The sequence below is a fragment of the Lolium rigidum genome, chromosome 1, assembly GCF_022539505.1.
Source record: "Lolium rigidum isolate FL_2022 chromosome 1, APGP_CSIRO_Lrig_0.1, whole genome shotgun sequence".
NCBI classification, from domain to species: Eukaryota; Viridiplantae; Streptophyta; class Magnoliopsida; order Poales; family Poaceae; genus Lolium; species Lolium rigidum.
In genome coordinates this window covers 260,397,330-260,406,806 of record NC_061508.1, presented here as the reverse complement: position 1 = coordinate 260,406,806, position 9,477 = coordinate 260,397,330, and positions in this window count along the sequence as shown.

Sequence of the window (9,477 nt, the reverse complement as noted above, 5' to 3'; positions counted from 1 at the left end):
AGGGTTCTTCCTCGTAGGTTGCTAGGGTTCTTCCCTCCGATTCTTGCATTAGTATATTGAGGGATTGGATAGCCTAAAGCTGAATGCTAAAAATTGGTTTCAAATTCTAGCAGTAGGTTTCAATTTTTCATTATAAGTTATACATAAAATTTTGAATGCTAGCGAGTAGGTTTCATTTAATTGATTTAGTTAAATGCTAAAAATTGTTCTCACGGTTGGAAATTGTTCTCTGGTTGGAAATTGTGATATAGAAATAACTAAATGAAAAAAATGTAAATAGCTAGTTGGTTTAGTTGATAAAATTTGTTCTCTGGTTGGAAATTGTTACAGAATGCTAAAAATGTGTTCTCTGGTTTGAATTTGTTAGTTGAAAAATCCTAAAATGCTATTTCTGTGGAAGTATGTTAGTTCTTGATTAAATGTTAGTTCTCTGGTTAAAAAATGCCCAGGAAATTGATGCTCAGATGCTTCAAATTGATTTTGTTTAGTTAATTGGCCAGTGCATGTACAAGGTGAAGGAATGTCACTTTAATGCCAAGAATGCTAGCAGTAGCAAGTGTTAGGGTTAGGGTTACAATGGAAAACAAATCATTTTACTCTCAATGTTAAGATACTGCTATTTTGATACCTCCTCTGTCTGCATTGTTACACGTTGTCTCAAAAAGTAGGTTGCAGTGGGATGGATGACAAGTTGAATTGAGCACAGAGCTATTCTACCAATTTGATGCAAATGTTTGTGCTGTTTCTTGTGCTTATTTTCCTGGTACATTGCTGCTATCACTATGCTACCAAATGATGAGGTGCGAGAAAAGTTGTAAACTGGTTGTTAGTCTCATAGTTTGCAGAATGTTACACTGTGCTTGTCTTCTTGTTTGCTGAATGGAATAACTTGACAATGTTACTACTACTACTACTACTACTATTTACATTGTCAAATATGACTAATTTTTAGGCTTAAAAAAATATTCTTTTTGCTGATCAAAAACTAGTACTAGCATGTAAGGCTTGCTTTGATTCTACTATGCACTGTCATATCTGAATTTTCGAGTCACTAGTAAGGCCTGTAAACCAGGATGTTACTAGTTAGCCCTTTTATCAGTAGCAAGTACTAATAGCCAGTATTAGCATGGTATAGCTTTATTTATCTAGTACATATAACTCGTCCATGTAGGTTGAAAAATGCACACTAGTTAGCTCTGCAAACTAGGATGTGACTAGTAAAACCTTTGATCAGTAGCAAGAACTAATAGCCGAGTACTAGCATGTAATAGCTTTTTGATCTAGTACATGTAACTCGTCCATATAGGATTTGGCAAATGCACACTAGTTAGATATGCAAACTAGGATGTGACTAGTTAGTCCTTGGATCGGTAGCAAGTACTACCGACCAGTACTAGCATGTACTCTGCCATTTATATGTTGTATGAAATTTTGTATGTCAGCATTTCCATTTTTATTTTAGTGTTTGGGAAATCTGTCTTATGATAGTAGTCGATCTTGCTTGCTTATTCCTGTATCATTCATATCTTATGTTGCACTCGAGCACTAAGCGGAGTTTGATGGAGGTTGTCAAGTGTTATTCACTATGTTCATTCTCTCGGTTTTAAATGGAGGTTGTCAAGTGTTATTTTTATGCTGATGTAAAATGCCACTGTAATGTATATGCTAAAAAGCTAGCTACTGTAATTTATGTGGTGATGGTTATGGTGATGGCATGGTTATGGAGATGGTTATGGTTATGGTTATGGCATTTCTATGTTTGCATTTCTGTTACGGGGATTGAGTTGCTATTGAGTGCCGGAATGTCGATTCATTTCCGTTCCGGCAATTCTAGCACTCGGCATGACCAATTTTTAGCAAAGGTCATGCCGAATTTTTCCGTGAATTCTAACTCTTTTTCGTCTTCTATTAGTGCAAGCCACCATGTCGTCTCAAGAAGAGTTAGAGGAGCACTACAATAGGCACTTCTTTAGGACGGAGGAGGATGCCGAGGCCGCTGGTGTTGGCGGCGACGAGGACCATGAGATGGAGGATGCCGCGGGGGGTAGTGCCGACGAGCCGAGCGGCAACGAGGCAAGCGCCGCCGCCGGGGGTAGTACCTACGAGCCTAGCGGCGATGAGGCAACCGGCGCCGCCGGGGGTGGCGGCGAGACAAGCGGCGACGATCCTAGCGCCGCCGCCGGGAGTAGTGGCACCGGGACAAGTGGAGCCAAGAGGCCGCGGAAGGCAAGGCGCCAAAACACGGTCGGCACCGGCGGAGACACGATCACGGAGGTGGACCCCGCCGGTGGTTTGCCGGTGTTGCCTAAGGATGTTGCCAAGGGGTACGGCAACCAAGCGGCATGTATCCTCCGAGAGGTCGTCAATCTCAACGAGACGGACCTCCGAGCTGAGAGCAAAGCGCCTTTGCGAGCCCAGCTCATTGCGAGGTTGCACGCACGATACAAGTTCCTAGGCGACTACGCCTCCAGTCATCAAACCAACAACATTGTGAACTCACAAGCCCTCCTGAAGTTCACCAAACACCTCAGCGAGCTATAAGTACATGGTGCGGAGGCTGATTGCTCGAGGGCAAAGGTTTCGAAGAGGTCCACTCCGCCTTTCCGCATGTCACCCGGGCGGACTTTGATGCTTTTGTGGCCAATGAAGAGCTACAAGCAACCAAGAATCGCAAGTTGTGGGGGAAGGAAATGCGGGAGCTTAACATCGGCAACCACAACCTTGGGAGCCGTGGGTACGAGGGAAAGGAGCCCTATTGGGCGAAGGAGGACGAGGCGTATGTAAATGCCGGCATTGAGAACCCCTGGCTCAAGTACAAGGACCCGCTTGAAAGAAGATTCATCAGGTCCCGGTACCATAAGAAGAAACTAACCGGGGAACTTGTCACGGACCCGAAGGTCGTAACCGACATAATTTGGTTCACGAACGACCAGAAGGTCCTGGCGTTGGAGAAAAAACTGGTAAGCAATTTACCGGTTTTATTAGATCAAGTATCGTTCATATAATAGTAGCAACATTTCTAAATGGTTCGCGTTTCTTCCGCAGGAAGAAGAAAGACAAAGACTTTCTCAAGCCTCCCAAGGTGACGAAGGCTCCTCGTCCCGGGCGTCGACGGGCAGGGTAGCTCGGGACAAGCCTCTCGTACGGGCGCTAAACATCGTTAATGAGCATTCACCGACGAGAAGGCCGCATAGAGGCCGTGTGGCTGGCGCCGGTACGGGCTACAAGCATGGTCACGATGGCTTGTCGTCTGCGGCCGATAAAAATGCGCGTAATGAGAGGAAGCAGCGGGAGGCGGAGGAAATGAGGGAGTCAATCCTAGCCCAAGTCCAAGCTGGTTTGGTACCGCAACTGGTACCGCAACTCAAAGCTACACTCGTACACTGAAGTGAAAGCTGAAGTCGCCGCCGGAGTCCAAGCAGATTTCAACGCTATGCAAGCGTGGTATGAGGGTGGCAAACAAGGCCCCCCCCGAAAATGCAAGTGGTTAGCTTCAACGGCAGCAACTCGATGGTGCCGCCGTCCGCCGGCAATGACAATGTTATAATGGAGACTCCTCCGGCCGCCGGCAATGTCGGCTGGTGCTAGGGATTCACCGTCCATGCCGGGTAGCAGCCCCTCCGTCACTTGCACGCCCGCCGCCGCATGTGCTGGCCCGTCGACATTAGCCGAGCTCAACGCCCTCACGGTAATTAACTAATGTGTACATCAAGTTAATATATTAGTTTCGTCATCCTTGCCCTCTCTCTAACGCCATACACATGTTCTCGCAGGCGCTCTCGACGCCATGCACCTTTTTGATGAGAGTAAACGACGAAATCAAAGACGTCGCGAGGGGGTCCATCATTCGGCCCCTGGATAAGAAGTGGCACACACGAGATATGGCGGATGACGTTTACCGGGTTGAAGTGGATCGGGCGTTACCGGGCTATGAGGATTTGTTTCCTCCTAATCAACCGCATGGTGCCGATGACGATAGCCCGTTGAATCCGGCCTCACCGAAGGGTTGGGTACTGCTATGGCCGAAGACCCTAATTCGGATCAACACCTACTCGGGGTCGACGGCAAGCAAAGACAAGCACCTTGCGGCGCCACATGTCGGCGTCCCTCCACGACGGCCCGGCGGCGCCCGTGGTCATCGCCCCACCCGAACGGCCAGCTGCGCCAGAGGTCAGCGCCCCACCACAACAGCCAGCTGCGCCAGAGGCCGAGGAATATGAACGTGACAACTTCCAATGGGATATTCCTACGTCTTCACAAGTTGTCCATGAGGATGCGCCGGGCTTCAAATATGTGTGCTCCAAGAAGCTGTTCGATTCTCAAGAAACGGCGGATGAGGAGGAAAATCCTGAGGAGGTCGCCACCGCCGCCGTCAAAAATATGTTGAGCCCAAACACACTCCGTGCTACGGCCACTACGGCGATGGATGGTCCAAGCACTACAACCCAAGAAGAGGAAGAGGGCAAATAAGAAGGACGCCCAAGACAAGGCGGCGGCGGCCAAATCCAAGGACAAGGTCCCACTCCTTGACAAGTTGCCAAACAATTGGCGACCTCTCGCATCACTTGGGTCAACCGATGCTGCCGGAGCATGTCGTGAAGAAACTCACCCCGGATATGAGGAGCTTGCATGAGACTGTCTTGCATGTGGAGAACCTTCTTCTCAAATCAAAAGATCCCGGTTACCCTCTCTTCGTGGCGAAGGTGCCAACCGGCATGAACTTCGTCGAGAAGTACCCCGCGGACTTGTGCTTCATCCGGTTCAACGACATCTTCAGCATCTATCGCATGCAAGCGCTCCACTTTAGTGTGGTTCGCCTAGTTGCTCTTAGCATGTCTTCCCAGATTGTTAAGGAGGGGACGCCGACCATCGCGATCATGGACCCCTTCTATATGCGGGAGAGCATCATCCGCAACCCCGGGGATCGCGCGATTGCCACCCAGCAGGTCGAGGATTTCATGCCGGCGAACATTAAGAAGGGCGCCATTCTCATCCCTTACTTCCCCGAGTAAGTAATCACTCGCTAGTCCCCCATCACCATTCTATCCTATATCTCCATTTGCATTTCCAAAGGTTAATCCGTGTGTTTTCCGCGAGAGACAAGTTCTCGCACCCTCATCGTCGTGCACCCGCAACACTCGCATGCGGTCTATCTCGACTCGGGTAGGGACCGCAAGAAAGACTACTCCCACATCGGGGCCCTTCTCAATGATGCTCTCACCGGCTTCGCCAACAAGGCAGGCCCCCTCAAAGTAGAGAGGAAATCCCGAGGAGGCTTCGTCTTAACCCACACAACCAACTTCCCCTGCCTCGTGCGGTCGACGCCCGACAATGGGATGGACGCGTGGTACGCCATCCTTCGGATGCGGGAGTACATAAAGTACGCAGATGACATGTTGCTGCCGGATAATCTCGGAAACAGGTTTGCAAACATGGCGGATGTCCCCGATAGAGAGATTAGAAAGAACCGGGGTCGCATCCAGCGAGTTCATTTGCACGATAATCCTGCAGGATGTCAACAATAGGTCTGGCGAGTTCTTCTACGGCTATGGTCTACCACCTAATGACGAGATAGACCTCCGCTTGGAGATGTCGCGTGATGAGAGGCCGTTCAACTCGCTTGAGGGCTGCCGTCCATTCCCCCTAGGCGTACAACCTGATCCTACGACGGGAACACTTGCTAAAGCTTGAACGATATGTCCTTGAACTTCCGTACTCGTAATAATTGTTATATATTCCCATAGAATCGACTAGTTGCTTCTATTTAGTTGTATGAATGTGCATGTGAACATGTGTCCGTAGTTTCATTTACTTTGCTATATATTTCAAGATTATGGCGTACATAGCTTAATAATTATTTGCATTTACTCGACCACTACTTGCCTCGTATTTGGAGTTCGCCGATGATTAGAATGTTCGGTCAATCGTACACTCGGGGGTGGAGCCGGTGAGCCTTGGTGCGACGGCCACAAGTATCAATCTATTGTGCATCCTACCTAGCCTCACTGACTCCATCCCTGGATGTTAATATTTGTTTCGACCGACAAAGTATGAGGCACGCTATTTAATTCGTACTACTTATCTTCTATTTGAGTTCGCACTTCTTAATTGCATTGGCCGATGATTAAAATGTTCGGTCACTTGTACACTCCGGGTGGGGCCGGTGAGGCTTGGTGTGAAGGCCACAAATATCAATCTATTGTGCATCCTACCTAGCCTCACCGACCCCATCCCTGTATGTTATTATTTATTTCGACCAACAAAGTATGAGGCACATGCTATTTAGTTCATACTACTTGTCTCTTATTTGAGTTGGCACTTGTTCATTGCATTGGTACTAACGTTTTACTTGTCTTGTGAATGGAGATGCCGACGACATATGTCGTGTACAAGGGGAGGGTTCCCGGAGTCTACGACGATCGGGAGGACTGTCGGAGACAGGTGCACCGTTTCAGCGGCAACAGCTACAAGGGATACCCCACTAGGGTGGAGGCGGAAGGAAGATACGCCCGTTATCTAGCGGGAGAGATGAGGGACATGAGGAGGAACCGGATGAAGACCATGGCCTTCGTGATGATGGTCATGACCATGTTGGTCATGTTCTATGTGATTCTAGTTTAGGTTAGGACCTACATTGTGAGGTGTATGACGATACTTGTGACGACTATGTACCAAGACTTCTAACTTTGTGAAACTTCGTCGTTCGGTGTTGCATATGCACATGTGTTGTATGAATCAACACATTCCGAAACGAGACTTGCGTATTTGTGTACTGATACCGAAATGAAACTTGGCTCTCTATGTGCTTCTCATATTGCATGTAATACTGTATAAATATGAACTGCGTTGTAAATATATACTGCTGTCAAAATTGTATTGTAATATGCTGGAAAAAAGTGGAAAAAAGAATTTTCGAATTAATTGCCGGCGCACCTAAATGAAACATTGCCGGCGCACGTAGCATGCGCCAGTGCTGGAAGCACTACTGCCGGCGCACCTGGTAGTGCGCCGGTGGAATAGATCTTTGCCGGCGAAGCAGGGTGGTGCGCCGGCAGTAGCTGAGATATCGCCGGCGCACTACCTGGTGCGCCGGCAGTGTCCGTTTATCACCGGCGCGTTCGCACCGGCGGGCTCGCGGTGCGCCGGCAATGGGGGTTTTAGGTGCGCCGGCAATGGGCATTTCCCTAGTAGTGGGAGGTGGGCTATCTTTATATTTCCATGCAAGACTATGTTGAATAATCTAAATAAATTTTTTTGATGGAGAGGCCAGGTTCACCCTCCACTTCGATAGAAAAGAACGCACACCAACGCCAAAATGGTCCTAGGATATCAATGCCTCTCTCAGTCGTGCTGCGAGAACCAGCTGAAACAGAATTAAAAAGGTAGTCTTCCCGGGTGCTGTCGATGGGGTGTATTTTAAGCTTAGTAGTAGCGTGGTTGCTTTCGCAGAAAGTGTGGCCATCATCGACTGAGTTGTCGCTGGGGGGCCGTGCGCCCCCATGTGCAGCCATTAGCTTAGCTAAAGACCAATTCGTCTTTCGCGTCCACGATATCGTTGGGCCAAGCTCCGATCGCCCGAGATCGCGCGGCGGCTGGTAGGCACCATGCTTTCACTACACCGAACGTTAAGGGCGGTCGCCGGTGGAGCTCAGGGACGCCGCCGCAGCGCCACAGCTCGTCGACGGCCATCGCCACCTAGCTACGATCACGGACGCATAACGTATGCCAAACAAACCGCATCTCTCAGCAGGCAGGAGGCATGGATCAATTCTAAGGATGAATAAGCAGTTGCATAAACACACATGATAATAACATGGTTGGATCAAAAGTTGAAGGATCAGCGTTTCAATTGGAGCGCGCTTGAGCTCGCACCCTTTTGGATCCAGCTTTACGGCGTAGCACGATCTGCATTTCATGCTAGGTAGGTCTTTTTTACGCTTGATGACAGGGACGCACGCTGCAAAAAGCGTATAGCTCGTTTTCGGTCTCAATTTTGAATGCTTTGATAGGTGCTTTTGAACCCTTTCGCCGAAGAATTCCCATGTTCGAGCTAGTGTGAAAAAAGAAGGTCGATCCCATCTCTCACACAACGTTCCCTAAAAAAATTCTCTCTGGATCTTTCTGTAAGAATGGTGCTCTAATATCAGCTTCTCTTTTTCCCGCAAAAAAAAAACATATATGTGAGGGTCCCGTCATCATCTTAGGCTCCTTTTTTTTTTTCCTTTTGTCATTGGAGTTTGGTTTTGATTTATGAGGCAGCATGCACTCTTTGGTATGATTTGGTGCATCTCAGTAACACAGAGGCTTGGTGTAAACTCCCATTCTTGTATCCACATGATGCGAGTGGTGAGATATAGAAGATTCCCTTCACCGATAAAACTATATAACAGACAAATAAACACCCCAACTTTTAATATTCGAAATGTGATTCCTCAGGACCGATTCAGAGCAATTTTGGTCGATCATTCTAACACACTTCAAAATGATTTAGCACATATGGTTCCATCGCGGCTCCTCCACAACTTTTGTGAAGGCTTTTTTTTTTGTTTTGCTTGTGCGACCCAGCATCAGTTTACAAGTCTCACTGGTGGAAAAAGGGCCTTTGGTCACGGTTCGCAACTGTCATTAGTCGCGGTTGCGCAACCGCGACCAAATAAGCGCGACTAAAGGCCCCCCCTTTAGTCGCGGTTGCTTAAGAACCGCGACTAAAGGCCCATCCACGTGGGCGCCAGGCGACCGTCGGGGCGGAGGACCTTTAGTCGCGGTTCTTCTGGCCAACCGCGACTAAAGGCCGCCGCAGGTTTAGGGTTTTAGCCCCCCCCCCCTAAACCTGCCCCCACCCCCCTAAACCTGTTTTCTGTATATTTTGTATTGTTTTATTTCTTTTGTGCTTTATTTTAATTTTGAAGGAGTTTCACATATTCTACGGTACTACATATATGCATATGAATGTACAATTTCAAACAAATTTGAAATTAGAACCAAAAAGAATTCAAGAGGAATATACAATATATATTCAATATCATCGGATGACCATATACAATTTTGAATAAGTTTCCATACATAATTTAATGCATATAAAGTTCTACGTCCTCGTAATGGTGTTCTCCTTTAGGATGGAGGACTTCCCTCCTGAACCATCCAGCTAGTTCCTCTTGAAGTGGTCGGAAGCGAGCTTCGGACTAAGCATGATCCGGAGGTTATTCCTCCGAGCATTGGTATCACTCGGAACCCGCTCGGAGGTGTATCTCCGGATCATCTCACGAACATAGTATCCACATAGATTGGTCCCCGGTGGCTGAATATCGCCACCATTCTTAGCCTTTGACCTTTTGAATTCTAGCTCTTTTTTGAAATCACCGACCTTTTGATCCGAGAACCGTCTCCAAACCCTACGAGGCAAAGAAAATTAAATGAACAAGAGAGTTATTAGTTACTTGAAGCTTAGGAAATGAACGAAATAGGCCGATCGATATA